A 6,000-nucleotide genomic window follows, 5' to 3' on the forward strand; every position below is an offset into this window, starting at 1 on the left:
TTCTAACACATCAGAGCATTTTCTTCTTGAACTTTTATGTCCCTTTATTTTAGATGCTAAAATAGCAGCATGTCAGTAAATAGGAATTATCTTTATTTATAATGTGTCAACAGACTCTGCAGCACTTTACAGGGGTACAGAAAATCAAGCAAGGCTAGGAGGCTCAGACTGTGCTCTACTCAGAGAATTTGCAATCTAAGTATTGGATTAAGGAATCATATTAAAAGACAAAGCTATTTAAAGAGTTTAATTTAAGATCTGAGAAATTTAGAATTTTTACACACATGCCCCCTTTCCTGATTTAATATCCTCCTGTATTTTCTATTAATACGTACATGTATATTTGTTTGTATTTTATATTATTTGCTATTCTGCACATTTGTGTGTGTATGCACATATGTTTATCCTCTTTATTCACATGGCTGATTTTTTATCTCTCTGGGGAAAGATACATACTAGATATACATCTGTCTATGCATTTTAGGTGTGTATTGTTGAGTCCCTTATTTATTTATTTATATATTTTAACTGGCTATTCTCAGACATAGATTGTTCAACATATTCTCTCTTTACTTACATCACCATATTCTTTCTGTAATTATTTTATTCCTCTGTTTTTAGTTATAATTTGTAATTATAGTTCATAATGTTACAACTGTAGAGCTGGAAGTAGTTGAAAGAGCGCCCTCTAGCGAGTTTTGTGAAAGATGCTTTGCAAATTTGAGGCCTAAATATTTTCCCATGCAAAACCAAAATGTTTGTAAAAGCCCATTATTATAATTTATTTGTAAATGGCACCGAGTACATGACTAGGGGGCGGGGTATAAAACACCACTGATTCATAGCAAAAAATAAAATAAAAACACAACAGCAATTAATTTGCAGATAAATAAAACTGACTAAAAATTATGACGATCCTGCTATAAAGAGTTTACAATCCTCAGGCCCATGAATAAAGTCACAAATAATTTAAAAGCATTCTGCCTGCTACCAAATAATAGATGCAATATATTGACACAAGTTAAAAGATAAGTTAAGAGATATACAATCTGAATATGCATTATAATGACAACATTTATAAAGAAAACAAGAAAATAAAAGTGCATTCTACTTGTTATTTTAGGATCTAGTTTAGAGTTTTTGTATATAAATGTATTAAGAAAAGTAAAACAATAAATAATAATAATAATAATAATAATAAAGATGTGGGGTAAAAATTGAGATGCCCTGTTTCTGAAAACTATTTATATACATTAAATGATTTTGTTTTGCATTAATTGCACCCCCTACAAAGTGGAACCACTTTGGTTAGAAACCCCCCCCCCCCATTAATTGCAGCAATAAATGGCTTTACTCATTTGCAAAACTTTTAGTGTAAACAAAATTTCAAACATTTTAGGATTTGCTACTTTTCAGAACTGATAAAAGGGGTTTGTTCAGGGTCCTTCAACAGGCATGCAACCCAAATAAAACAATCTGATCTCAGATACACAATGTAACATTATGTTCTCAAAGCATTGCTGAAGTACACAGTGCTAAAAATATTCCCACAAGGTTTTAAGTCTTTTCAAGGTAAGAGCAACATTTATGCACTTTGTTATATACACGTACATTCACTTTTTATAGTATCTGGAAGGGACATACAAAATGCTCTTATCTATTTAACAGCATTGTATTACTGTGCAGTTGCTTGCATAGAACAGTGAGATTAAAAGGGACAGTCTAGTCAAAATTAAACTTTCATGATTCAGATAGGGCGTGCAATTTTAAACAACTTTCCAATTTACTTCTATTATCTAATTTGCTAAATTCTTTAGATATCCTGTGTTGAAGAAATATCAATGCACATGTGTTAACCAATCACACAAGGCCTCTATGTGCAGCAACCAATCAGCAGCTACTGAGCATATCTAGATATGCTTTTCAGCAAGTGATATCAAGAAAATGAAGCAAATTAGATAATAGAAGTAAATTAAAAAGTTGTTTAAAATGTCATGCTCTTTCTAAATCACGAAAGAAAACAAATTGGGTTTCATGTCCCTTTAACAGGTTTAAATACACCTTTAAAATCGGCTCCAGGTTAGCATCAAATAAGAATTTTCAACAATCTTTATTTAAATATATATGCCTATCAAACTCAAACTTTTAAATAATGAAACTATTACATGAACAGATAGTGGGTTGCCCCCCCCCCCCATGGATAAAAAAGTACAAAAAAGTCACAGTCTAAAGAAAGATTTGCTGCTACGCCCCCTCTAACTATGTTTTGCAGGATATAACAGAGGGCAGACTTCGTTGTTCTTTACCCACATTTGCCTCTTAAAAGTTCAATTATTAACCATGCAGGATCCCCCCTTCAACTGATGCTAAAATTCTAAAAAATGTTTAACGCTCACTCAATCTAACTTCTATTATACCACAGACAAACAGCAGTTCCATGCACCTTTGGTTTTAAAACATGACAAACTGTTTTAGTTGTCTTGGCTTTTTGTACCAGAACTGATTGAAAATGTCAGCAGGGAGAAATTAATTGCTTTTCCTCTTAACTGAGACGTCTAATCATCATGATAGTTTACCCTCAGTAACAGGCAGTGGAAAGCATAGAAAAAAGAAAAAAAAAAGGTTAAAAATACTGTTTGAAGAATTACACTGTAAAATGAAAAAAGAAAAACTAAAGTTGTTTGAACAATATTCTAGAAATTGTGTGCTCCCCCCTACAAACACTAATTTCAGTAATATAAAAAGCATGCATGGTGAATTTCTGCAAATTAAAACATTTTTGTCAAGACCTAGAGTGCCCTCTCATTTCTACCCCCTGCGTTTCCTCATATCCAGTTGATTACGTTAATAAATACTTTGGTATCAGCCACATACTCCTGTCCTTTCTTCAGACCTCCAGCAGAGTTACAATGACAGATCTCTGTCCAAGGCCAAAACTGGTCACTATAAAACAGAGACCATATTGAAGCTAGACTAAACTGAACTGCAGATGACAGAAAGACAAATGGTTGCAGTTAAATTCCCCAGTGGGAGCAAATATTGCTTTAGAGAAAGGGTTCCTCAAATATTGTGTCACCCTTTCAGAGTCTGCTGAACTGGCCACTTCATTTTAAATATAGAATAAGGCTGTCAAATGTTTAAAAAGACAGTTAAAAACGGTTCTCTCCCAGGGGATTGAAACATACGCTTAACAATAACAAAAAGCTAAAAACATTGGCACCTAGTTGAGCGTAAGTGGGAAAAGCAAAAAGCTTATTGGGAAAAGAGCAGTTGTCACCAAAGTGACAGGCAACAGCTGAGCTCCCACATCTGGAGTCTCATTTGGGCAAACGCTCTGAAATTCACACCCTCCTATAATCTAGGCCTGCTAAAAAGACAGATGGAAACTTTCTAGGCTGCATGTGTGCTTAAAAACATAAATGTATACACGTGACAAGATGAATGCCACCTAAAGCTGGGTATAGGAAAAAAGTCATTATCCCTGAACAAGAGCTGTAACCCTATGGCTGCTCTTTAAGATTTGCATCATATTGCACAGCAAAGGGTTATTAATGTGTATACTGTAGAGATTACTGAGTACAGCTGAAATACTGAGAAAACAGACACAAACTAAATAAGTTCATTAGATTTTATTAAAAGGTAAATATATTTCAAAGAGAGGAAAAACATTTGAAATGGATGTCTCAATATTTTAAGTTTGTTTTTAGAGCATCTCCTTGCTTTGCATAATTAGAGGTTGTGAGTGCTTCAGTGGAGAATGAAAGTCAGTTGTATACAGGACTATAGCCATACAACAGCTAAAACTAAATACTCACAACCTTAAATTATCCTCATTATTATAAAGAACAACAATAATAGTATACAAAACATAAAATGTATCAAGACCCACTGCGGTCTTCACAAACCATTTTTTTAAAAAATCAATCATTTTCTTCTATCCTTCCAGCAGCAAGTAAGTGAGAATCAATAGATGCATTAAAAATGCATTATCTTTGCTAAATGAGAAAACACAAACCAGCCACAATGGCCAGCATTCTATTGTAGACACAACATGATAAACAGCAGATAAGACTTCTGATTTATTAGTGGAGCCTGTGAATGCTGAATCAAGCAAAATGCATCACTCACTTTACAGTAACTTGGTTTTATTGCAGCCCTTGCTCACACTAGAGAAGATATAGCATCTTGCACATAAAATACTAGACTCTGACAATCTACAAAACAGCAGGGTGCCAGCCCTCAACTATGAGGGTACTGATCTCCAGGATAAGACTGGTTTAGCTGCTCAATGAAGTGTATGAGCCTTTTTCCAATCCCAAAAATAACAGCACTACTGGGATAGGAAGATCCATATTTAACTTGAACATTTGTTTATTTTCCTAGGCTGTCTGAGTTTAAACACAAAAAACAACTAATGCTGGCTTTTTTTTTTTTTTTAAATATATAATATGCATTAAGAGTTGCCACAGCCCTGTTATAATTTGTGTTCTTAAAATTTGAGTGAGTATTTTTTTTTAGAAGAAAAACACATTTCAAGAATTCAATGGTCTAATTTATTAAATTGTTCTGCCATTTCTGAAACACATTTATTAATAAATAGATCAATACATAACACAGTTTCGCTGGTGATTACATCTGTGCTTTACTAAATGCAAGATCTCCATCCCTAACTGTATTTAACACCAACTTAAATAAGAAACATTTGCCTTGAACCTTAGATGCTCACATTTTATTTTATAAAAGTTGTGATTGAACCAGTGATCCTGTCTTCAAAAGTGCCTGAGGGGGCTGCAATTTATTTTTGTCTTCTGGAAATAATAATATCAACAACTCTATTATGCTTACCCCCCCCCCCCCCCCCCCCCCCCAGCACCAGATGAGTCTGTGGCACTCAAGGGGCAATCAATGCTATTTATTGAAAACAGATTCGTTCTTGAGAGTCTATTCATAACCACTTGCAGGGGTCAAATAAAACGTTTGACTATTTGAATAGAAATTGTAGAAATGTAAGACACATTCACTTCAATCTAAACTTTAGAAATAATCTGGAAGGTTTGTAAAAGGTTTAAAGTCAGATCAGTTATACTTTATTAACCTTTCACTGGCAGGGGGAGCTGGAGAGCAGTTCTGTTGGTCTGCTTGGAGTGAGAGGGTTAAAGCAGCAACTGGTGCCCAAACTAAACTGAGAGTCTGTGTGTCTAGTTCTCCTTAGCCTCCTGGTCCAGTGAAACTAATTAAGTCTCTAAGGACTTTCTAGGTGACAGAAAGCCCAGGGAGGCTGACATTCCTCTGCACATCCCCCATTCTACTCTGACATAAGCCGAAAGCTAACAGATAGGTTTGCTGCTAAATATGTATTAATCACTGGGCTGCTAGAGAAACTTGCAACAATCTAGTAGCTTAAGTGTTAACACAGAGATTGTACTTAATTAAATCAGAAGACAGCAAACAATCTAGCAATAAAACATCAGTTGCAACTTGCAATATAAAAACCAGACTTCTAACTGCAGGGCAGAAAAGTATAGGACTTACCTTAGACAATTCTGTTTGTGAAACACAGCGGGGTATTCCTTAATTAAAACAGAAAGTAAAAAAGACTGTCACATTGATGTCAAAGTGGTGAAATGCCAAAGGTTCGCGATGTCCCCTCGGAATGCCAGTCATAAGCAGCACATTGTGCAGGTACAAGCGAACAGGCTGCGCACTGAACTTCTACAGCCTGTAGGTGTCTACTCCTGACTGCTCTGTTACAACTAATGGGCTGCAGCTTGCCTGCCTAAAGCAAAGGCTGAAGCTCTGCTCTGTGATTGGATACTGCTCTCACGCCTAAGCCTATCAGCTCAGAGCATGATATCAGCTCAGTGAAAGCGCTGAGGGTCTTGGTGCTTCGGTTCTTGTGCTCCCTGCAGGGGGTGTTTTTATTCGCAGGGTGTTTCAGACTCCTCTGTGTCATGGAATCACTTTGTATTGATGAGGAATGCAGCAATCTGGTGTTTCATC

The 6,000-nt window shown here is 35.6% G+C and overlaps 1 protein-coding gene across 1 annotated transcript in view; it reads right to left on the reverse strand.

Annotated features, from left to right (window-relative positions):
* PRICKLE1 (prickle planar cell polarity protein 1) overlaps window positions 1–5,732 on the reverse strand; it is a 79,090-nt gene extending 73,358 nt beyond the window's left edge. The window contains exon 1 of the mRNA XM_053716732.1: window positions 5,533–5,732. The gene's annotated coding sequence lies outside the window, so the exon portion shown is untranslated. The remainder of the gene's footprint in view (window positions 1–5,532) is intronic.
* Between the last annotated feature and the right edge of the window lie 268 nt (window positions 5,733–6,000).

The sequence above is a fragment of the Bombina bombina genome, chromosome 6 (assembly GCF_027579735.1).
Source record: "Bombina bombina isolate aBomBom1 chromosome 6, aBomBom1.pri, whole genome shotgun sequence".
Classification (NCBI taxonomy): Eukaryota; Metazoa; Chordata; class Amphibia; order Anura; family Bombinatoridae; genus Bombina; species Bombina bombina.